At 42.0% G+C, this 24,630-nt stretch overlaps 2 pseudogenes; both read right to left on the reverse strand.

Annotated features, from left to right (window-relative positions):
* The window catches only part of LOC125929217 (E3 ubiquitin-protein ligase TRIM22-like), a 43,007-nt pseudogene extending 19,515 nt beyond the window's left edge, over positions 1–23,492 (reverse strand).
* LOC125913967 (tripartite motif-containing protein 34-like) lies at positions 7,789–10,976 on the reverse strand (annotated as a pseudogene).
* Positions 23,493–24,630: the final 1,138 nt, after the last annotated feature.

The raw sequence follows: 24,630 nt of genomic DNA on the forward strand, positions 1-24,630 counted from the left end.
GTGAGGGTAAGCTGTCCTCACTCAGAAGAGAACAAATTCCCTGTGGCTGGAGCCCCATAGACAAGTGACCACACGGGAGCTGTAGAGATGAGCAGCAGATTGATCATCCAGTCTATCTCATCAGCCTGGCCAAAACTCTGGTGATTTATCAGGAATGTTGCAGACAATTTCCCAGAAGTTACAAGGACAAGAAGTATAAAATGATGGGTTTCAAGAGGTCTTATCCCTGGCACAGCCCCTAAGATCCCTTTCCCTCCCACAAGTCTAGATAAGGGTCGTCATCTCTGCCAACTCTCTCCAGGAACTTGGGCTTTTATGAATAGGGAAAACAGGGCTCCATCTCACAGGTTTCTCTGGAGGAAAAGAGGAAGGGATTTTCTGTTTCTGAAAAAAAAAGTTATTCTGGCTCACCTTGACAAAAAAAGTCAAAACTACAGAATAGAAAGAAGATGAGAGTAATTCAGCCTGGAGAAGTAATGATCTTTCCAAAAATAAAACAAGGTTCTTTGCATTCTCAAGCCTCCCTTCTTTAGTGGTCATGCCTCCCCCACACTCAATGCACCTCTCTTCTGCAGAAAACCTACAAGCTGGCCCTTTGGTGAATTCAGAGCAGCTTCAGAACCACAAATTGAATTCATCCAAACACACTCAATCGATTCCTCCCAAACTTACTGCCCTTTGCCTTCACAGACTGCCCCACACACCTTCAGGCTGAAGTGGAGAAGTCTTGACTCAGCAGAGATCAGATGCAGGTATGGTCAATAATTCACTCACCAAGTCAAAGCACTGGTCTTAGTGAGGGAGCTTCCCTCCAGGTGAGAAATGAAAGTCAAAATCTTAGAAGGGGAAATGAAACAAAGGAAGCAGAACAGAAACTTGTAAGATAGTAACAGTGGGAGGGCACCGTGTGGGATACCAGGGAAGGGTATGTCCTAGGACTTGCACCAGCTAAGCACCCAATCACAACATTCTTATTCCTCCTCCAGCTTATTCCAGCAAGAATATCTGAGTAAGAAAAAAAATGTGAATTACAGTGATATAGCCTGAATATTCAGCATTTCAATTCAATCCTATAATTATTTGTTGAGCTTATCCTATATTCAGGCCCTAAGCAAGTCACAAAGGATAAAATAATGATCCAGAAAGTCTTGGCACCTGAGCTTTTGTAATGCAGAGGGTGATGGGAAAGATAATCAGTTATAAAGCTCTGTAAATACGAGCAGACCTAGTAAGCATTAGCAGCCATTATTGTAAATGACAAAAATAAAATTTAAAAGTTTCTTCAGTGTGCGCCTATGGAAAAAATCTTTCCAAAATATCATTGAAACCATTTTCTGTTTCTTATCCAGGCAGGCCAAAAACAGAAGGCTTCCAGAAATTAATCATGGTAGAACTGAGTCAGTGCCTTGTTACCTAATGAGTAGGAAGCAGATGAGAACATGGAGTTTAACAGATGGTGCTATTCAAGTATAATCTTCGATGTGAGGGTAATCTGCCTGTGACATCTCTCACGCCATTGATTGCCAGAATTGATTCAGCTGATCTGGCTGGCTAGGCAGGTGTCCCCTTCCTCCCTCACCGCTCCATGTGTGTCCCTCCAGAAGCTACAGATGCGAGCTCAGTGGAAGAGGATGACCTTCCCCTATAATAGAGGAGGGCCATTCTTTGGTTAAGGGGACACAAGTATCTGCCCTCTCCTGCTAGGACCTCCAAGCAAGCTCTCAAGTATAATCTTTTTTTTTAAATGTTTGTTTGTTTATTTATTTATTTTTGAGAGAGAGGGAGTGAGCACAAGTGGGGAAGAGGCAGAGAGGCAGGGAGACAGAATGTGAAGCAGGCTCCAGGCTGTGAGCTGTCAGCACAGGGCCCAGCGCAGGGCTCAAACTCATGAACTGTGAGATCATGAGCTGAGCCAAAGTTGCTCGCTTAACCAACCGAGCCACCCAGGTGCCCCTCAAGTATAACCTTTTACTGAGTAACACACCTACATAATTTTTCCACCTTACTCCACTTCCTTTGGGAAAATTTTGGTCTTTTTTACACTATCAATCAAAGGCAGATCTGAAATATTTTATACTTTGTACACATAGTTTCGTGCTTTGTTGTCTATCTTGTTCTTGTTCAGATTACATGCCCTTCATGGGGCAACTGCATGATGGTGGAAGCTCCATCATGGGTCCCTGACTGGCAGAACTGGAGAGCACAGTAAACTTCACACATTATATGATGTGAGGCATGTAGCATGACTCAGAAGCTGGTTTGTTGAACTAAGGCACAGATACTTTGTTATTGTCCATATCACACAGAAAAGTGAGCTAATCATGGTTTTTAAACACTGAATCAGGGGCACCTGGGTGGCTCAGTCGGTTGAGTGTCCAACTTCAGGTCATGATCTCAAGGTTCGTTGGGGGATTGGGTCCCATATTGGGCTCTGTGCTGACAGCTCAGAGCCTGGCACCTGCTTTAGATTCTGCGTCCCTCTCTCTCTGCTCCTCCCCCACTCGTGCTCTGTCTCTCTCTCTCAAAAATAAGTAACCATTAAAAAAATAACCAAAAATATTAAAAATAAATAAACTCCTTGAATCACTTTTATCTATGAGGCAGGAACTGAAAATCATATAGGCATAATCACTAAGCCATACTGACAGTTTCACTTTCTTGGGTACGAAGTAAGTTTTTGCTAACAGCGAATAAATTTTATGATGCTTCTCAAGAACAATAATAATCATCTAAATTTTGTACACATTACATTTGGAGAGCTAGCATTTTTTATCACCTTTGTTATCATATGACACAATCAATGAGTATCCCTCCTCATGCAGCCCTGCACCAAACAACAATAAGTTCTATGAAGACAGGAAGGAAACTTTTCTATGTTGTTCCTTCTTGCCTCAGATCTATTACAAAGTGTTGCATACAGGGAGTGACATTTAAACAGAAAGATATGTAGTTACCCAGCCATAGATATAATTTTAGTTGCACTGAGTGTGCTGACGATAATCATGGTTCTGTTCATTTGTTGGTCTTGCAGTTAACACAATTGCTGTGCTGAATGTGAAGTTCTGGTATTAACATCTATATGAACTCCTTTGAAAAATGCTAACCAACAGGTTTTCTTATCTTCTCTGTGTCTTCCTAAGATTTACTCAGATACTTACCTCAACGCCTGTTGTTTAATCTTTCTGTACCAGTACACTTTAACCACATTACTTCCTGTGGCTTGTGGTTTTTTCAGGCTGAGAACATGGGCCCAGAGTGAGAAATCTTTCATTTGTATCCCTCTGCAACAGGAGATACAGGAATTAGAGGGAGACACAGAGCCCTAAGGAGGATTTATTATTCCCTGCTCCTTGGGAGCATAGTAAACTGGAAAGTGGATCACAGCAATGTGGTTAGCATCAGAGATAGACTTTGAGTGGCAGGAGGACCATGACTCATTGAGCTTTCCTACCAACCCATGTTTCCTTGTACCTGGCATGCTCAGATTTCCTCACTGGTTTCTCCCATCTTAAATCTGATGTCTCAGGGGATGTTCCCAGGGCATCAGTGCCATCTTCCCACCCTCCCACCCTCTCTTGGGCCTCTGATTCCCTCCCACATCTTCCAGATAAGTTTTTTATTATCTCTTCTCAGACATGCTCAAAAACATCAGGTTCTCTATTAACTGTAATTTTCTTTTTTTTAAAAAAATAACAATCATTTATTATCTCACAATTTCTGCAGATCAGAAATTCAGGTACTGCTTAGCTCAGGGTCTCATAAGAGTGCAATGAAGGTATTGGTCAGGCTGCCTTCTCATTTGGTTCTTGAGTTCTTCTCTCAGTCTCAATCCTATAACTGGGAGAATTCAGTTCATGTCCTTTATAGTTAACTGTAATTTTCAAATGATAGATTGATCCAAGGTTTTATAGCCCAAAGCTGCCCCATCAAAACTTCCTCAGATATGCATCATGGGTACTGGGATCTGTGTTTTGGAAGAAAGGGAGTTCTTGAAAGCTGAAGAGAAGGGATCCTGATTTAAAAGTCAGCTTTTAGACTCCCCCTACTGCCAAACATCACTTTCTTCACATTCCAGAAGCTCTTGTATTTCATAAAATCTTCTCACACAAAGTCTAGAGGGAATCCATTAGTCATCTGGGGCCCAGGATGTGGGATCAGATCAGAGATTCACAGGGAATAAAAGGATGGATATGGGACTTGTGGGAGGCAAGAGAAAGGAGAGTATTAGAGAGACAAGAGGCCCTTGGATAAAGGAACTCCTCTCCTTCAGTCCTCACAATTGTCTCACCTCTACCTTGCCCCTGTTCACACCCCATAAACAAACCCACACACACACCCACACAAACACACACACACACACACAAAGCCCTGCACTCCCCTCCAATAGTCAGCAAGATATACAAAGCAAAAATAGACTATACCAAAGTCACATCTACTGTAAATCTCTGCCTCACCGCCACACTCCTAACCATCCCTCTTTTCTTTTCTGACCTGTGAGAATGAAAAATGGGACAACCACTATGAAAAACATCTGGCAGTTTGCTATGACACAAAATATACTTTAACCCTAAAAGCCAGTAAGTCAACTTATATTATGCACTCAGGAGGGATGACTGGTTTGTATTTTTAGAAGAGTGGACAGGGAGATCTCACCAACCCCTGCATGAGTATCCACTACAGAAACTTCCCCTCTTTTCTCCCTCAGAAGGGAAACCTGGCTTTTCTTCATTCCTGAGAACTGCCCATAGTCTAGGAACTCACTGGGAAGAAGGAGGCAAACCAGGAGAAAGGAACGTTTGGCCTAGGGCATTGTTGGGAAATCCCACAAAGTACTCTGGACTCTTCCTGTATTTCCATGAATAATAATTGAGTAAAGCCAGGTAAACACAGAAAAGGATTTCCGATGAAATAGAATGACTGCAGAAATAGGAGAGGATATTAACTTTTCATTAGTATATTCAGTTAAAGAGGCTATTAATAATTGTAAAATAAGATGGGCAGCTATAAAAGTGATAAGAAAAAATGCCTATAATGCTAAAATATTTATTTTACAATTAGATAAGATTCTTTAAAAAATCTTTATTTAAGCAAGTTAAACAAAGCTAAGGCAATAATTTTGAAAGTAAACTAATATGTACTTTTTTAAATTATTTCAAAGTCACAGGTAAATGTGACGAGGTTTTGGGGTAAGGTGGGGGGTCCAGAGCTGACGACCAAGAATGAATTCTTGAAGACATCTTTGGTGCAAAAAGGTGATTTTATTAAAGCACGGGACGGGACGGGACGGGACCCATGGGCAGAAAGAGTTGCTCTGGGGTTGTGAAGAATGGCTGGTTTTATATTATGGAGTTGGGGGTAAAGTCAGAAGGAAGGCCTCTGATATGCTAAAGAAACTCCTAAGATACCTGAGGCCTTGCTATTGTCAAGCTAAGGTTGTTTTCCCTCTTGTAAGGCATTAACAGTAGGATGGTAGGGCATTCCTGGAGAACTGTTGTAGTCTGTATTTGCCTCAAGCATTTGTCAATGGGCTGCAGGTTATAAGGAAATTTAATTTTACCTGCCATTTCCTTCTCCATATCACTGTGGAAGGGTGATGTGGGGCTACAAGTTTCTCGAGATTAGGCTATTGATAAGATTGCCTTTTTCTTGTAATTTACCAAGGCATTTGTAAGCTGATGGAGACCCATGTCCTGTATGACTGCGATCTCTATCAGTTGGCCACTTGTTTTCTTTCCTTTCTTTTGTCCTCGGGCAGCCAGGAATGCCTAAAGAATGTCACACACATCCCACCTTGGGGGGAGCGGGTGTGCCAGTTTGTACTTTGTCCTCTGCCCGCCCCACGCTACCTCATGAAAGGGAACCAGAAAAATAACAGACATCATTCTAGATGGATGTTTATGTTAGGAGGCAGCAGCAATTATTAAAAATATTCTACTAATTTTCACAATAACTCATCAAGTAATTTTCATTACTTTTTTTTTATAAATGAGAAAGAGTATCTCATTAAATTTACTTTATTTGATAAGGGCCAGTATGTGGCAACACCAGAATTATAATAAAAATCCACCTGTGATATAGAAAGAGAAATACTGCATGATCTCACTTACATGTTACACTAGGAAGTAGAGATTAGGATGGTGGTTGTCAGGGGCTGGGGGCGGGAGGAAATGGGGAAACACACACACACTCACACTCACACACACTGGTAACTATGTAGAGGTGATGAACAGGTTTATTAGCTTGCTTGTGGTGATCATTTCACAACATATACATGTATTCAAATATCAAGCTGTACAGCTTAAAAGTTTATAATGTTTATGTCAATAACATCTCACTATCTCAAAGCTGTTAAAAAACTGAAAACAAGTATGCCTATGAGGTGTGTGTGTGTGTGTGTATCAAAGGCAGAACTGGAAGAGTCTTCTCAGTAGCGTTAAGGATCTGAAAAATGGGGGAATTGAGAAAAGTGTGTAAGGTATGTCTCTGGGTTATTTCTCACACCTGTATGTGAAGCTGCAGTTACCTTTCATTTAAAAAAAAAAGTTGAGGGGCACCTGGGTGGCTTGGTCGGTTAAGCGTCCGACTTCGGCTCAGGTCATGATCTCACGGTCCGTGAGTTCGAGCCCTGCGTCGGGCTCTGTGCTGACAGCTCAGAGCCTGGAGCCTGCTTCCGATTCTGTGTCTCCCTCTCTCTCTGACCCTCCCCCATTCATGCTCTGTCTCTCTCTGTCTCAAAAATAAATAAACGTTAAAAAAATTTTTTTTTTTAAAAAAAGTTGACAATTTTGGAAATTCTTCTCTAGGGTACAAGTTTTCCTTCGGTTTTGTATCCTCAGCTGAGCTTTGCTTCCAGGTGGGCAGGGCCCAGGCAGAGGCACAAGTATCCAGAAATCTGTCGGTTTTTCCAGAGGACTGGGCACTGGGCTCAAGAGAGCTGGGTGAAGAGAGGAGAGATTGCAGAACTGAGCAGGGGCCCAGTCATCAAGCCTCCTTTATACAGGTAAAGAGAGTGATGTAGGGGAACAAAGGCTGAAGGAAATGACAGATAAAATAAAATTTCCTTATAACCTGCAGCCCATTGACAAATGCTTGAGGCCCGGAGAGTACAACATTCCTCCAGAACTCCCTACTGCCTTAAGGTTAATGCTTTGCTAGAGGGAAAAAAACCCTGAGCTTATTAGCCAGGCCTCCAGGATCCTATGAGTCTTCTTGAGCATATGAAAGTCCTTTTGGAAACTTCCCCCTGACTTTACCTCCCCCAACTGCCAAGTATATAATCAATCACTCCTCATAACTCCAGGGCAACTTTTTCTGCCCATAGTTTCTGTCTTTGTGCCTTACTTTTTGTTTAAAATTTTTAAATGTTTATTCTTGAGAGAGAGAGAGAGAGAGAGGGAGAGAGAGAGCATGAGCAGGGTAGGGGCTGAGAGACAGAGAGGGAGGCACAGAATCCAAAGCAGGTGCCAGACTCTGAGCTGTCAGCACAGAGCCCGATGCGGGGCTCAAACTCATGAACTGTGAGATCATGACCTGAGATGAAGTCGGATACTTAACTGACTGAGCCACCCAGGTGCCCCATGTCCCTGTACTTTAATAAAACCCCCTTTTTGCACCAAAGACATCTCAAGAATTCTTCCTTGACCTTGGGCTCTAAACCCCAACACATTTCCACATCAGAAAGCACTGAGAATTTCTCTAGAGGATCACAAACACACTATATATTTACAAGTGTGAAGAGTAAGGGAGAGGAAGCAATTGGATTGGCTTTCCTAGATCCCTCTGGAAAAATGATAATGAGGTCTCATTTCCTTTTCTGTCCTGAAGCGGGGCAGAGACATCATCTGCTGTCCCTGACTACAGAAGTGACCCAGATGAGGCTATCAAAAGGATTGCCTGATACACTTTGGACACTTGTAATTTCATAATTTTGCACATACTTTCGTTATTATGATCCTATGAAGTTTTCTGCTACTTCTAGAAGATATTTTTGTATTTCCCCAGATTACTCATTGTAGCAATAGGGTGATAGGAAAAGAGGTCGAAGGGAAAATTTAGAAGATCAATTTCCTCCAGTTTCCATGGATGAGTGCTGATAGAGATGTGTGAATGCACGCACACACACACACACACACACACGTTCTAGAAATATTCACCTTGGAATCCCTTGTGTTATCAAAGGTCATCCAGAGATGAAGCAGATGGGGATTTTGTGGACAAGCAGAAATGAGAGCAGATCCTGTTTAACCAACAGCCCACTTTTTCTCTCTGTAGCTCTGAACGTAGTCAAGAAAGAGTTGGAAATGAAAATGCTAAAAGACACAGGGATCCCACCAAGCCTCAAATGGACATCCACTGCAGAGATAACTCCCCTCCCATCTCACTGAAGGAGGAAAGCAGGATTTCCCTCTTCCTGAGAACTTTCAAGTCACTGCAAAAGGAAAGTTGACCAGGCAAGCAAAACACTTACCTACACCATTGCTTAGAAATCCCATGATTGTACTTCTTGTACTGTATCACTGTGAATAATAACTTTTAAAGCTGGGCCAACATCTCAAATGAATATTTAACTTCAATGAAACAATTACTGCAGAAAAAATTTTAAAAAAAGACTAGGTACCTATGCAAAAAAAATTAATTTATTTTACAATCAGCTAAAATTTAAAGAAAATTTAAATTCTTTAATGAAGTTATTTTATTTCTTAAAACAAAACGAAGGTACTAATGTTGAAAGAAAGCTAATATGTATTCTTAAGATCATTTATTTTGGTCACAGTGAGAGGGAGCCAAAAAATGAATAGACACCTTATTGGATCCTGCTTATGTACTAGAAAACATTCTGTTTGTTAATTTTCACAATTCTACATCAGGTACTTTTTTTTTTCTTTTCTTTTTACAAATGAGAAAACTGAATCCCACAGAATTTCATGAGACACTGACACAGCTTATATTTTTTAGGAATTAGTACAGCAATTATTTATAATATTTATTAATAATTTGAGACACTTAGATGCTTTATTTTTATTTTTTAATGTTTTGTTTATTTTTAATTTTTTTTGAGAGAGAGGGAGACACAGAATCTGAAGCAGGCTCTAGGCTCTGAGCTGTCAGCACAGCGCCCGACGAAGGGCTCAAACCCACAAACTGCAACATCATGACCTGAGCCAAAGTCGGACGCTTAAGCAACTGAGCCACCCAGGTGCCCCTAGATGCTTTATTTTTAATGATATTTATTTTCTCACAATGATCCTAAGTACAGTGCGGTTTTCACACCAAGCTTATTTTAAGAAAATAAACACAACATTAATGTATGTTATTCAAGGTTGCATTTGCTATGTGTGGAGAGAGGACAGGAACTCAGACACGCTGAACATAAACTTCCGTTCTTACTATTTATGATATTTTCTCATTTTCTCCCGAACTCTTTGATGAGTAAGAGGCATCATGAGAACACTGACACACCACTAAGGGTTCAGTCTTTAGTGAATAATTCCTACACTTAGGTCTTTGATAATACATCAAAATTGTTGAAAAGATTTCCTTCATCTTTTTAGTCATGACAGAGGAAATGGGATTGTAACAATCTGGCAGAGTTGTTCCGTCAATAATGATCTTTCTTTATGAAGCATCAGCCCTTTTTTTTTCCGTTGGGACTATGGAAAATTATGAACAGAGATTCTTTCCTAATGCAAACATCATACTGGGAAAAACATTATTCAAGGCAAACTGTACACCCTGCTGATGAATGAAGGTGTTCACGTAAAGAAAAGGGAGGCAGCAAGGGACACATGGTGAGACAGACTCAATGCATTAGGTGTACCCACGGCAAGCACAACTACAAAGAAATAAGTAGGGGTGTAAGAAGGTTCAAGAGCTTGGCGAGCACAGAGTCATGGGGGTCAGTATATTTCCCAGGGTTGAAATACAGAAAAGCTTTCTGAGAAAAGGAACATGAAGAGAATTTATAGATGAGAAACCTATGGTTTGTGACATTGAAAAAGGAGACGGTGCCAGCCTTGTAGTCTAGGAAAACTCCAACACAATGGGAGGAACAGGCAAGGCCAGGATTAAGATGAAGGGGTCAGAGAAGGAGGACTCCTCAAAAGCATGATATTCAAGTTGATTCTGTAACCCTTTAACGCAGTAGCCATATTAGGTTGATACCCAGAGTAAACATGTTGGTAATTTTAAGTACGTCTGACATGAAATTTCATATTGGATTCTGGGCATGTTCTATCATATACCCCCCAAGATCAAACTCCCAGTAATGTTTCCCCGAACTGATAACCAGGGAGCCCGGGACACCATAATCGCTGTTACATGCATTATTTGATTTCCAACAGCACATATATCTCATTGGTCTTCGTCCCGTAGAAATGCCAAAATACGTCGTATTTTGGGGTCAGTGTGGAATCACGTGAGCTGCAAAAAAAGTACAGGGTTGGGTGAGGGATATGACGTAGCTTTATTTGTGACCCTGTGAGAGGGATCTGATCTTGGGAATAACTGGAGTGGGAACTATGAAAAATCTGTCTTCGGGGACAGGTATAACACTGAAGAAGCACAATATGTATGTTATGTGTTACAAGGGAAAATATGGGTCTCAGAACATAAGACCTACTAGGAATGAAAAATTCTGAAAGATGGTAAGTACAAGGTGGCGTGATGATACTGATATCTCCTTACCTTGCTAGTGCTAAACATGTGTCGGCTCTCAAAAAACAAAAAACAAAACAAAACAAAACCCCATAATCAACATAAGCAAGGGAGGCAGCCCTGAAATCTCTTTCCCCTGAAGATCAGGGGAAAGACTGGGGATGATGGTGAGATAGTGAACTGGTGAAGGAGAGTATGAACCAGACACCCAATGAAATATGACCATATCATCAGCACAGGACATCCAGTATCCTTTGTCTTCTCTCTCCATACCCAGAAATTGTGCCCTTTTCCCCATTTAGCCCCTGCCATCACAAGACTCCCACAGCCACCCACTTGCTCTAACACTCCTCACCTTTTTTAAAGGCTTGTATTATCTCTTTCAGATCAAGAGCTCGGAATGTGTTCCTTTGTCCCTTGAGAAAAGTTTTTGGTTTCTTCAGACTCAAGACCCTGCTCCTAGGGATGACAAAAATTGAACCCCACACTTCTGACTTTTTGTCCCTCCACACAACTTTTTATCTTCACCCCATTGAAGCGCTTGAACCCTGAATACCCTGAGAAAGAACAGGAAACTTGTGACCTTAGAGTCAGGGAAAAGTGTTCACACCTACCCTCTCTCTGTTGCCTTCTGTGTGACCTTAGGAAGGTCTTGACCTCTCAGAGGCACAGTTTCCAAAATTAAATCATGAACCTCTCCCTCTCTAAATCCTAGAAATCATGTAAAATTACATGAAATAATGGATATAACAAAACAAAACTTTGGTACCTTTAAAAAAAACTTAAACTCTGCTTCCCAGCAGGAAAGCCCTCAGAATAACATCTGAGCTTTCAGGTTTTCTGGGAAAGTCTGCAAACACTTGGAACTTGAGCACCAAACTAACGATGGCCTGAATTTCCTGTGTTAGGAAAAAACTCGATGCTGTCACATAGGTGTGCAAAACTGAGACACAAGGATGCCACCTTTCCAATCTGGCTTCCAATGTATGAGATCAAGATGGATCACTTGTGTATACTAGGGCCAAAATATTTCTTGAGATTCGAGTCTGTTTTTGGAAATCTAAGAGCTGCATAGAAGGTCTCTTCCATTCCAAGGGCAGAAATTTAAATATAAGGGAGCTGTCTCCAACTCTGGGTGCTTGGCAGATAAAGAAGATATGACATTCCCAGGATAAGCCAAGCGCCTAAGAAATATGAGAACCTGAGTTAGATATGGGCATGCAAGGTGAATAAAAGCTATCATGTCACAAGGGTCTGCCACGCCTTAGCCTTGATACTGCTACTGACCCAAACTGTGTGACTTCCCACCACCCAAATTCTCTACCACAGAGCCTGGTCTATTCTCAACAGTTACAGAACACTCAAACCACAATTTGTGAACAGAAATTTCACATAAAACTATACATCCAAATTGTCCGGCCCTGAGAAATGTTTTATTCTAACTGATCACCACAGAACTCTAATGCCTTTAAACCTCTTTCACCATCTCTGATCCCCCACACATACCTTTCCATGAGGTGATTCACATCCTAGGGAGAAAAGGGAAAACATGAGTCAAGAGGTAACAGGTCCTCCCCACTTACAAAGCATCATCACATCCCCACCAACCCTACGGTGGGAATAAAGATGGTCCCAATGTGAGAGCAAATAAGTAAAGATAAGACCCAGGCTAATCATTCCAGAAGACTCATGTGAGGTTGTCAGATTTCCTAAAAGGTAGGAACAGCTTTGAGCCTTGTGGAAGTAAAGCATGAAGCTTCTAGTATCTGGAGTGGAGACATATTTACGAGGAAAACAACAGTTCCATAATTTTTTCCCCAAGTGCATGAGATGATATGAATAATGCATGGCTCTTTCATTTATTCAATAGAAACGTAAGGGGATTTGCTATTATTTGCCAAACAACAGGATAGTCTTTGGAGAATCAAAGATGAGTAAATAATATCCCTCAAGAGGTTTCCATGCCTTTGCTGAGGATACGAGCAATATATGAAGGTAGGCATTTTTCAAGTCTCTCTTCTCATTACACGCTATCTGTAAGTGACCTTGTCCACTCCCTTAAGTTCAACACACACCCATGTCCACTTAATTTCCAACCCTATGTTTTTACTCAGTTTTGTCTCTTAAACGCAGGTTAATGATTTCAGTAGTAAACAGGCCACAGAAACAAGTAGGTTAGGATGTCTAATATGTAACTTACCATTCACCAACCAAACCGTCTCCTCCCTTACACTCCATTGTTCATAAGGTTGCCAATATCCATTCAGTCACTGTCCTAAATATTACAATATTTACAACGCACTTCAGTCTCCACCAAGCAATTCAGTCCACATTCTTTGTCTAATTTTTTAAAGTTTTTATTTAATTATTTTTAATTTTTTAAATGTTTTTGAGAGAGGGAGAGAGAGAGAGTACAGGAGAAAGGCAGAGAGAGGGAGAGAGAGAATCCCAAGGAGGCTCCATGCTGTCAGTGCAGAGCCTGACACGGGGCTCGATCTCACAAACTGAGATGATGACCTGATCTAAAATCAAGAGCTGGACACTTAACCAACTGAGCCACTGAGGCGCCCCAAGTTTTTATTTAACATTCCATTTGGTTAACATACATACATAATACATACTCATAATACATACATACATAACTCATACATAGTATGAGTTCAGTTTAGTCCACTTTCTTAAAGGTTTTAGCCATCTGATTTTCTTTATCATCACAGATATTGCTTCATTTGTTTGAACAAATATCTACCAGTATATTTGATGTCCTCTACCTCAGACTTCACGTCTCTCATGTCACCAAAAACTAGGCCAACAGGTGGGTCTACAAGGGCCATTAAAAATAAATGCTCTCTGTATTAGGGCTTTTGTGTTGTATATGACAAAAATCAAAACTAGATTAAGTAGAGAAAAGGATCTGGGGGCAGTTATAACTTTAATGAAAGCTTAATTTTGAAGCTCAAACCCTGTCATCAGGACCCTATGTCTTTCTCCAAATTCTACTTATTCCCTCTTAATTGACTTTATTCTCAGTTCATAAAGGAAACATGAATCTCCTGATATAAACTCCAGAAGAAAAAAGAACTTCTCTTCCCAATTAAAACAAAAAAACCCTCTTATGGCTGCATGGCACTGCCCTGCATTGGATCAGGTGCCCATATTAAAAGTATCACTGTAGGGGCGCCTGGGTGGCTCAGTCGGTTAAGCATCTGACTTTGGCTCAGGTCATGATCTTGTGGTTTGTGGGTTCAAGCCCTGTGTTGGGCTCTGTGCTGACAGCTCAGAGCCTGGAGCCTGCTTCAGATTCTGTGCCTCCCTCTCTCTGCCTCTCCCATGTTCGTGCTCTGTCTCTCTATGTCTCAAAAATAAATAAACGTTAAAAAAATTGTTTAAATCATGTATCCAATAATTAAAATTGGTATTAAAATTAGTATTAATCTGAGGTAGATGATGATAGGGTAAGAGGCATGCTGTAATCACTTGAATAACCACTATGGGGGAAAAAAACTAACACTGAAACAAAACAAAACAAAACTCCCACAGAAATAGGAAAATTTAAAATTAAACTTAAAGTATTTGTTTAACTCAAACAAAGCTAGTCAAGGGAAACCAGAACAATGAAAACTACAGGCAACATATGGAAAGAAAATAGCAATATGATAAATTTAAATACAACAACACCAAAAATTGTATTAAATGTTATTGTTTTAACATCCCAATTAAAAGGCAATGATTATACGGGTGTTTGGTGGCTCAGTTGGTTGAGCATCCAACTTTGGCTCAGGTCATGATCCATATTTTGGATCCAAAGACACAAATACAGTAAAAAGATAGAAAAATATATACCATGCAAGCAGTAATCACAAGATAGCTCAAGTATTTATATTAATACTAGACAAAATAGATTTTAAGACAATAAATATTATGAGAGAATGAAAGGGAAGTTTCAGAATGATAAAAGGTTCAGTATGTCAAGAAAGGATATAACAATTATAAACGTATGTGTACCTAACAGCAGAGCTTCAAAATACACAAAGCAAAACTGAAAGGATTAAACAAAAATAGACAATTTAGTAGTTGTAGATTTCAATAGCTCACTCTCAATAACTGACAGAATAACTTGTATGAAAATCTGCAGATACAGAAGACATGGATGATACTATCAACCAACTTGACCTAACTGACATCTATAGACTATTATATCTAACAAACGCAGAATATACGTTCTTCTCAAATTCATATAGAAAAAGTTTGTGGACATACACTATTTTAGTCCATGAGACAAGTATCAATACATTCAAATACTGAAATAATAAAATATGTGTTTTCTGACTGCAAAGAAATTAAATTTGAAATCTGCGGCAGAAGAAAAAGTGAGAAATCAAGTATTATTAAATTAAACGCACACTTTCTAGGGATTTACCCAAAGAATACAAAAATACAAATTCAAAGGGATACATGCACTCTAATGTAGCATTAGAGCTGCATTATCTACAATAGCCAAATTATTGTAACAGCACAAGTGTCCACTGACTGATGAATGGATAAAGATGTGATATCTATATATAACGGGATATTACTCAGCCATAAAAAAAATGAAATCTTGTCATTTGCAACAACATGGATGGAACTAGAGAGTATTATGCTAAACGAAATAAATGCAATGCATTTATATCATTAAATACTATTATCAGAAAAGATGGTCTCAAATAAGTAATGAATGTTTCTACTTTAAGAAACTAGAAAAAGGATGGCAAACTAAACCCAACACACACATACTCACATTCATGCGTGCATACACATACATACACAAAGGAAACAATAAAGATAAAAGCAGACACAAATGACACAGAAAGGTTAAAAAAAACCCTAAAGTCAATGAAATAATAGTTGATTCTTGAAGAAAATCAAGAAAGACAAATTGACCAAAGACAACTAAACTGACCAAAAAAAAAAAAAAAAAAAGAAAAAAAAAAAGAAAGAAAGAAAGAAAAAGAAAAAAGCACACCACCAAAATCAGGAATCAAAGAGGGGACATTACTGTGAGTGTTGGAAAAGCTAGAGGTATTATAAGTGATTATTACGACCACCTTTATGTCTATATATCAGGCAACTTAGAGTGGAATGATCCCTACAAAGACATATATTACAAAAACTGACTTAAGAACTTCAACAAAATGTAAATAAACCTAATACATATTTTTAAATATTATTTTAAGTCTTTTACAAAAGAAAAGCCCAGAATGAGATGGCTTCACTGGGTGAATTCTATTGAATGTTTTAAGAATAAATAATACTAGTCCTTCACCACTTACTTTTTGTTTGTTTGTTTTTCAGAAACTAGAAAAGGAGAGAGAAGAAAAATCTTAGTTCATTCTATAAGGGAAGAACAAGTCTCAGGATGTGAAGTTCATTTGTCTGTGACCAAGCTGAATCGGGAAGAGGTACCAGATAAGTCCTTAGCACTAGATCACAGATAACAGAGGCCCATAGACTATCCCTGGATACGAAGCAAATTCTCTCCACAGTCAGATTTCTGCACTGCACTTGATAAATAAATATGCAATTGTTCCTTGCTATTTATTCCTATAAGCTCTGACAGAGATGCAGGAAAGGGGTACTCTGCAGGGCCAAAGGAACCTTAGAGTCACCACCAGGAAGAGCAAAGCAACACAGGAGAGAAGGAAACTTGGTCTTCATTTTTCTCAAATCTCAGGTGCTGGCGCTTCTTCCCGAGTCTTACCTGCAGCATGTCCATTGTTGACCCCTGCAGCTGATGTTCCAGATCCGAGATGAGGTCGGTCAACAGCTGGCTGTGCTGGGCCAGTTCATCCTCAGCTTCAGCCAGGCTGCCAAGAACAGCTTTCTCCTCGTTTTCCAAATTCTGCAGCTCCCTCAGCTCCTCATACTCCAGGATGTCCTTCAGTTTTTTAAACTGTGCCTGGATACTTTGTCTCTCAGTTTGCATTTGTTTCTTCAGGAATGAGAAAGAGAGAGAGGTACCTGGGCTATCAGGCCGAGACTAGGAACCAGAAAGAGAACTCCTTTCTTTGGAAAGTTCTCACAGGGAAATGAAATAGAAGCCAGGGAGCAATTCTTGGGAAAGCTGACTTTTCCTATCATCTTTTCTCCATCACATTCCAAAATAATGGCCTCAAGTTTGCATTATTGAGGCTAACCCTGAGCCCCAATGGGATCCCTGGGAGTGGCTTAGCTTTCACACAGCTGTCTAGGACAACCAAGTCTCCTCATATTATTCTTGACCCCCACCCCTTCACCCTTGGCTGAAAACTGAACGGTGCGGACAGAACCATGACTCATTGCTAAATGTCTTCCCCTAGAAAGAGAAAAGACTCAAAATCACAACAGGAATGTAGCACAGAATTCACTAGCCATCTTCTATGTGAATACCTCCTTCTAAACATCTGTGTTCATTTATAATAGGTTCACTTCTCAGCCCCAACCCTTATCAGGGAAAGGATAAAGAAGAGGACCAATCAAATGACTTTTGGACATAGAAACTATCAGGGAACAAAAAGGAAGGAGGCTCTTTGTTAGTAAGGCCCAAGGTCCTGTCTAGATTTTTGTCAAACTCCCTCAGGAAACATCTCCCACCTTCCAGGAAGTTCTCTCTTCTCCGATACCAGCTTCCAACATCCTAGCTTCCTGCTGGTCTTCCTTCAGCTTCCATAGAGCTTCCTGGAGCTTCTTCTATGAGACAGGAATCACACCATAGTCAAGCTATGAGATTCCTCAGCATTAGCATAGGGTATAAATGAGGGGAAAAATCAGGCTGATCTCCGAAGAGACAAGAGTTTACAGAACCGGTGAAAATAGCAATTAGAATCCATGAGTTGGAAGAAAACTGGAGGTGGTGGTGAATGTGTTCTTTAAGACTCAGGTGATGGACATCACCATCCCCTTGTCAAAAGAGTGACTGATTCTCTTTGTACCAGAAGAACAAGCTGAATCCTGCAGCCAGGAAAGAAATTACATCTCAATCTACCCTACTGTTCGACTGTTCGACGGAGTGATGAGAGCCTCTCTTGGGCTCGAAATCTCCACCCATCTAGCGCAAGATACAAAAGTATCTACTTTTGGTTAAACCTGTGTGGTAGGGTTACAGAAAGTTGTAATTGAATGGAATGGCCAAAAATGTTCTTTAGGCAAAAAACAAAAACAAACAAACAAAAAAACTGTCTTTCAGGTCTTGGAAGGTGAGAATAGAAAGACAAAATCACAGGCTTGGGCACAGCTCTCGGGTCTATGGTGACAAGGGAATGCAAGTTGAATACAAAGTGCTCATCAAGTATCGTTTTCTGCCCTGTATTTCCTCCATCCTGGTCTCTTACCTGGTAGTCCTGGGCAATCTCCTCCACGAGGACCGTGTGGTGACCGCGGTGCTCCTGAGACCGTTCACAAAGCCAGCAAATGACCTTCCCATCCGTCTTACAGAAAAGCAGAAGTTTCTCTTCATGGCGCTCACAGAGATTTATCTTCTGCCCCTCCTCGGGGCTCACCTTGACCTCTCTGAGCCTCTCCACTATGTTGGCCACATGCCAGTTAGGCCGCAGCTCCCCAGTACAGTACCTGATTCGGCACACAGGGCATCTGCTTTCCCCTCCTTGGTTAGTCGTGGACTCCTTGGTCTTTGCAGTGATGCAGGCCTGGCAGAAGCTGTGGCCACAGTCTAGGCTCAGGGGCTGTGTTAGGATGTCCAGGCAGATGGGGCAGGTCACTTCCTCCTGTAAGCATTTCAGGAGTTCAGAAGCCATAGCAGCTGCTCCCTGTCCTGACTTCTGTGGCTCTTCTTGCTCACAGATCCCTGCATGATTGGGAAGGTTAAAAGGGGGCAGAATAAGAAAGGTAGGAATAAAATTACACTAATTGCGCAGAAATCGAGGACAGGCCGAAATCATATCGAAGGACAAGAAAGAAAAGGTGGAGAAACAAAAAAGGAGCGTGGGGACCTGGTAAACAGGACTTTTCTGTTTCAAGTGCATTACTCCTGGTTCATGTGACATGACAAATCCCATCTTTATCTGCGACGACTATTATTTTCCTTTTATTTTACTAAGCAAAAAGATGACCTGAGGCCTCCTCTACCAAGACCCTTGTGTGACCTACCATCTCTCTTGCTTTTTCTTTGCCATCTCCAAAACACAGCCCCACTGTAAAAAGCACCCATCCACATATGCCTTTGGGTTTTTATACCTGTCTTTCACTCAGCATGGATACTGCCCCTGACATCGGTATGACTCACTCTTACACTTCAGTAAACTCTCAACAAGTTCTCTTATCAAAAAATCCTGCTCTAACTTACAGTGTAACCATTGACATCACTTACGAGAAGTTTGCAGTGATTTCTCTTATCATGACATAATATATGACAGTATGTTTGTGTACACGGCAAAAGCAAACCCTTCATGAGACGTGTGAACAGAGGTGGTAAGTGACTTACAAAGATCATTTATCTCCAATACAGAGTTGGGATCAACTTAACGTATTCAAAGCCCTCCTACAGAGGTCTGTCCCCTATCCCAAAGAGCTCATCAAAGGCAAACAAAAGGACCCAATTAACACCCAGAACAATGGAAGGTGTGGGGATGAAGAGATCCAGACCAGCTGAGAGGTTCTGGGAAGTCCAGTGTTTATAACCAGTGAGATTTCAGTGTGGCCAGGAAATAAACCAGGGCCATTAACAGGAACCTAAAGGTGTGTATGTAGGGGGACAGTAGGGGAGATGGTATATACTCATAGGATCATATAAGTCAAATACCTGAAAAAAAAAAATAGAAACACAGATGAAATGTTAGTCTTGACAAAGAAGTCTCAAAATATTGGGCAAGTTTATTCAATTAATTATCATTAATGATGAATTAAATGCCAGCAACTTGACTAATACCCATAAACACCAAAACAAGTCTAAACAGAGTGTTTAACCTAAACGAGCAAGGGGGGCGGGGGAGAGGGGGGGAGAGAGAGAGAGAGAGAGAGAGAGAGGGAGAGAGAGAGAAAGACTGAGAGAGAGGGAGAGAGAGAAAAATCAAGAAACAGACTCTTAACTATAAAGAACAAACTGATGGTTACCAGAGGGGATGTGAGTGGGGGATGGGTTAAATAGGCAAGGAGGATTAAGGAGGGCACTTGCTGTGATGAGCATAATGTGTTGTATGAAGCGCTGAATCACTATATTGTACACCTGAAACTGATATAACACTATATGTAAACCATATTGGAATTAAAATTTTTAAAAACAGAGGGTTTAAACCACTATGGACTTGGCATTCATAAATTAAATAATAGACCACACACACATACACACACACACACATACACAGCGTGTGCAAGAAGATGTGGAAAACACTAGTAGAGAGATGCACATACTATTGGGAAAACAAATAATGGGGTAAATAAAGGGTTATCCAAGAATTCCAACTTGAAAACAGAAGGGTTGAATTGAAAGCTGAAGAAAATGAAGGAAAGATGGGATGAGACAGGGGACACAATGTACTGGGTAGAGGAAGTGATCTGGTCAGAGAAAACATGTCACCTTGTATGAGTTTTAAAAGGTCAGTGTGGCTGGGGTGCAGAAAATTGCTGGGCCTTTGACATCACATGAGCCTTCAGTGGCCATCAAATAGAACACTCCCCAAATTACACAACGTTTAGGGAATCTTTTCCAAGAGCAGGGAGAAATTATCAAGGTTTTCTCATCAGAGAAGAGTAGGAGTATATTTAGCTCTGCACTCAGGCTGTGTGACAGATTAGGTGGATTCAGTGTGGAACTGGGAAGGTCAGGTGGGATGCCCACACAGCAACTCGGAGAAGGAGGATGATAGCTCGAGGGACAAGTTGATGAAGGAAATGGAGGGCAGCAAGTAAGAGTGAGAGATAAGATGAGGTAAAAGGATAGGGTTGGGAGTTGGGAACAAGGGGTTAACATCAGGCTTGGGATCTTTCTTCTGGTAAAGGTAACACTGGTTTACTCTTCTGGCGGGTAGTTTCTTGTTCGTTTTTCTGGGAAACCTACCAGGTTACAATGAAGCAGAAGGTCAGCTGTCTTGCAAGGCCACAATATTAACAGCAAAAATGGCTTGATGTGTAAAGTGCATTGGGACTAGGAAGACTTTATACAGACCTTAAATGCCGGCTGGTAAGCAAAGACTCGCTTTTCACAAGGGGATTGTGACTCTTAGGGCCAAATAGGTCTTGTTTAGGCCCCTGGAAGCTGTACTCATGGGATTTCACCAGGTAATCAGCCCTTTGTAGCACTAGGATTATGGATGGCAGGTTCACCCACATCTACCTAGTCTGGTTTCTTAAGAAGCTGAGATACCAGGGATAAAATACCTCCTGTATCACTGTAAGGGCCATCACTGATGGCTCACCTAAAGCAGCCATGCCAGCATGCTGTGCCTCCTGTCCTCTGGCCCCCAGATAAGCTAAATGAACCTGGAGGTTTGCGTCTTGTCAGGTTGCATGGATGGAAATGGTGACCCAAAGTGGAAACTACTGCCAGTGGTCAGTCATCACAACTGCAGCTGGTGGGTGTCACACAGTGGTAGCACAATGACACTCATTCTCTGATGGCTCTGTGGCCACAGTCTAGATTCAGGGGTTCTGTCAGGAGCTCCAGGCAAACAGGGGTATGTGGCAAAAAACAGAGAAAGGGAAGATCTCAGTAATGATTAAGGTTCTGATGCCTGCCAAGGTTTGATGGTAAAGAACGATCTCCAGTATGAGACAACCGATAAGGTTTCCCTTTGCTCCACACAAGGGAGGGGAAAGCTATGAAGGCAGCATGGAGATAAATTTAAATCTACTAAAACTGTCCACTCATGCCACGTTCATCATGCATAAAGGAAACCTGATGAGAATAAGGCAGCCATGCACTGCAAATATAATCCAGCTAATGGTAAAGATACTGAAAATAGTTCAAAGACCATATGAAGTAAGCCCCCAGCTGGAGAGACCATGGGTCAGATGAGGCTCTGACAAACAGGAAGATGAGAGGTAGGTATCTTATCAGAGGTAGATATTATATTATATGTACCTATTACATAATAAAATCTACCCCTATTACATGATAATATCTAGCCAAGCTATGTTATGAACATGGAGTGAGCCTCCAATTATTTCTCATCCCATTCAAGATACAATCAGTGCAGAGAAGCATCAAGAGCCTTCTACGGGAGGGAGCAACAGCAAATGCATCCTGCTGTAGGGCTGTGGGGTTTATTGTCACACTAGGGCTATAAGGAGCTAATGACAAAGCAGCTGCTGTCACCACTGACACGGGAGGAGGAATGGGCAAAGGGGCTGGAGTTGCCATACGTGGGGGAGGAGCTCACTGCTACTTAAGCCGTGACCCAAGGGCTCTGTGGCAATCTGGGAGATAGATACGGGAACATGAGTGGTATCTGCCTGATAGAACTCCCAGGTCAGCTGGCTGCCACAGGTGTCAGGACCCTACTCATGGGTCTTCTCCATACATCTGAGCTCGTGAGAATGCAAACTCGACGTGTTCCAGAGGCAAGAGCTAAGGACAAGCAAAAGGACATAAAAAGACAATTAACTATGTAAAAGTCCAAACAGTAAAGATACACACAAAATTTGATTCTTTTGTGACTAAACCAAACTGTTTCTCTAAGTATGATGAAGCCACGAGTTATGGACATATATGGGAAAGAGTCACTTTGCCTAAGTAGAATGGGAAAAGAAAATTGTGCTGTTTCATTTGCCAGGTAGTCATCTAATACTATTTAATATGAACTCCTTATAAAACTAGCAAAATGAAAAAGGAAGCAGAAAAGTAAACAAATCGATTCTAAAACCCTGTGATCATTGGCATGACAAGAGGTGCACTATTTGAGTTCAGAAGTCAGGTGCCAGTCACTGACCAGTGGCTGAGAGGGGCACAAGGAATATGCAGCAGAGGTAATAACCTCCAAAATCAGCTTTGATGAAGTGACGTTTGGTCAGATAAAGTAAAGTCAGGCAGGGTGGGAGAAGAGATCTGACGTGACGGGTGTCCCCCATCCCGCTGTAAGGGGGATGCAGCTGTACCTCCTATGGGAAGGGGGTGGAGTAAACAGAGGCTCCCCTGCTGTAAACTCCCTTCCCTCCTGGCTCTCAGGATTCTCTAACATACTTCTTCCCATATCTTTTTACATCGTTAACACCAATCAAACTCATTCTGTTTATTAAAAGTTAGAAAAGACCCCACATCTGGAGAATGTTCCCCTCACTCCTGATCTCTCAGGCAACCTGTTTCCGAGGCAGATATGGCCCGGGAGAAGGATGAGTAAGGTTGGTGATTCTCAAGGACCTTCTAGACGAGTTCACAGATGAAGGCTGCAGGGCCTGCCGGTTATCACCCCACCAAGCTCCTAGGCACAGACAGGCCAAGGTAGAATTTATCTAGAGTCATGCAGAAATACTTTATTGTTAGGCGATAGGCATTCAAACGTTAAGATTCAAAGATCCTTCTGCCTTCGCTCTTGCTGTGGAGAGCAGTAACTTTCTACCTCTGAAAAATGGAGGACTCTGGCTTGTCCTCAGCAAGGTGCAATTCACACTTGCAGAATGGGAAGGAGAATCTCCAGGGTAGACTCTGCCTGGAGAAATGAAGGTTCCTTCCAAGAAAGAACAAAGCCCTTCCATTCCAGTCTTCACAGCTCCCTTCTTTGAGGACTGCGCCTCCTCCAGCCGGCCTTCCCCACCCTCCCCGCCCCCCACACCCCCTCCCCTACTTGCACCCCTACCGGGCACTCTCAGCAGGAAGGCTGCAAACTGGGCGTTGCCCCGCCCTTCACAGCAGCTGCGAGACCCCACGTTAGACTCACCCCAAAATTCGGTTCTTCTCCCCACCTCTGCCCTCCGCAAACTACTGCACACAGCTTCCGACACCAGGGGAGAAGTCGTGCCTCCCCGAAGAAGAGTAGAGGCAGACGTGGTCAGGATCCTGTCCCCAAACCAGGCGCTAATCTCCGCTGAGACCCGGAGGAGCAAAGTGAAAACGGAAGTTGAATTCTTGGGGGAAGGCAGGACAGGAGGAGAGGCCACCGACCAATGGGAGGCCTCCGCATAGGAACCCCCCCCCCCCCCCCCCTCGCCCCCCAGGAAAATGACCAGGTTTCCGAGCCGCGGCCGGATGGGCCCGGGATTGCGCTCCTGCTGCTCCCGTGCTTTATCAGGGTTAAGGCGGCCTTTGGAGAAGGAGGCTTACCCGAGCAGTGTAACTTCACACACACCCGCGTTTCCTTTTTCCGCTACAAATGAGCTGTCATGGGGAGGGAATAAAATTCCTCCTTTCCCACAAGGAGGACTCGCACTTGAGGCTGGCCTGGGGCGGCCACATGGGCAGGCTGTCTACAGTTTCGCATCCCCCCGCTGGGGTCTGTGAATCTGACCGGTGTGTGTCCTCATCGGCGTGTGAGAGGGCAGGACTGTGCAAATCTGGCATTACCTCACTCAGGTGGTCAGTCAGGGGCTGTCACAGAGTGGTAGCACAGCGAAGCTGACCTTCAGATTGTGGATTCAAGACGGCCAAAAATGACGCTTTTTCTACGGAGGCTGGGAAGATGGAGCTGTTTCAAGTGTCACGTTGGGCAACGCATCTAATACTTTTCAGCATATAATCTCTAAAATCCTAGCATAATAAAAACGAAGCAGGAAAATAATCGTGAAGGTTAATGTCATGTGTCAACTTGACTGGCCCCGAGGTGCCCAGATTAAACATTTCTGGGTCTGTCTGGGAAGTGGTTGTTTCTAGATGAGATTATCATTCAAATCTGTCGACTCAGGTTGTCTTCACCAGTGTTGTTGGGCATCATTTAATTTGTTGCGGGGCCTGAGAAGAAAAAGGGATTCATCCCTTTTATTTCCTGCCTGCCTGCCTGCTTGAGCTGGGATACAGGTCCTCTCCTGTCCTTGGACTGGAATTTACACCATTACCCACCCCAGATCTCGAGCCTT

The sequence above is a fragment of the Panthera uncia genome, chromosome D1 (assembly GCF_023721935.1).
Source record: "Panthera uncia isolate 11264 chromosome D1, Puncia_PCG_1.0, whole genome shotgun sequence".
In the NCBI taxonomy this organism is placed as follows: Eukaryota; Metazoa; Chordata; class Mammalia; order Carnivora; family Felidae; genus Panthera; species Panthera uncia.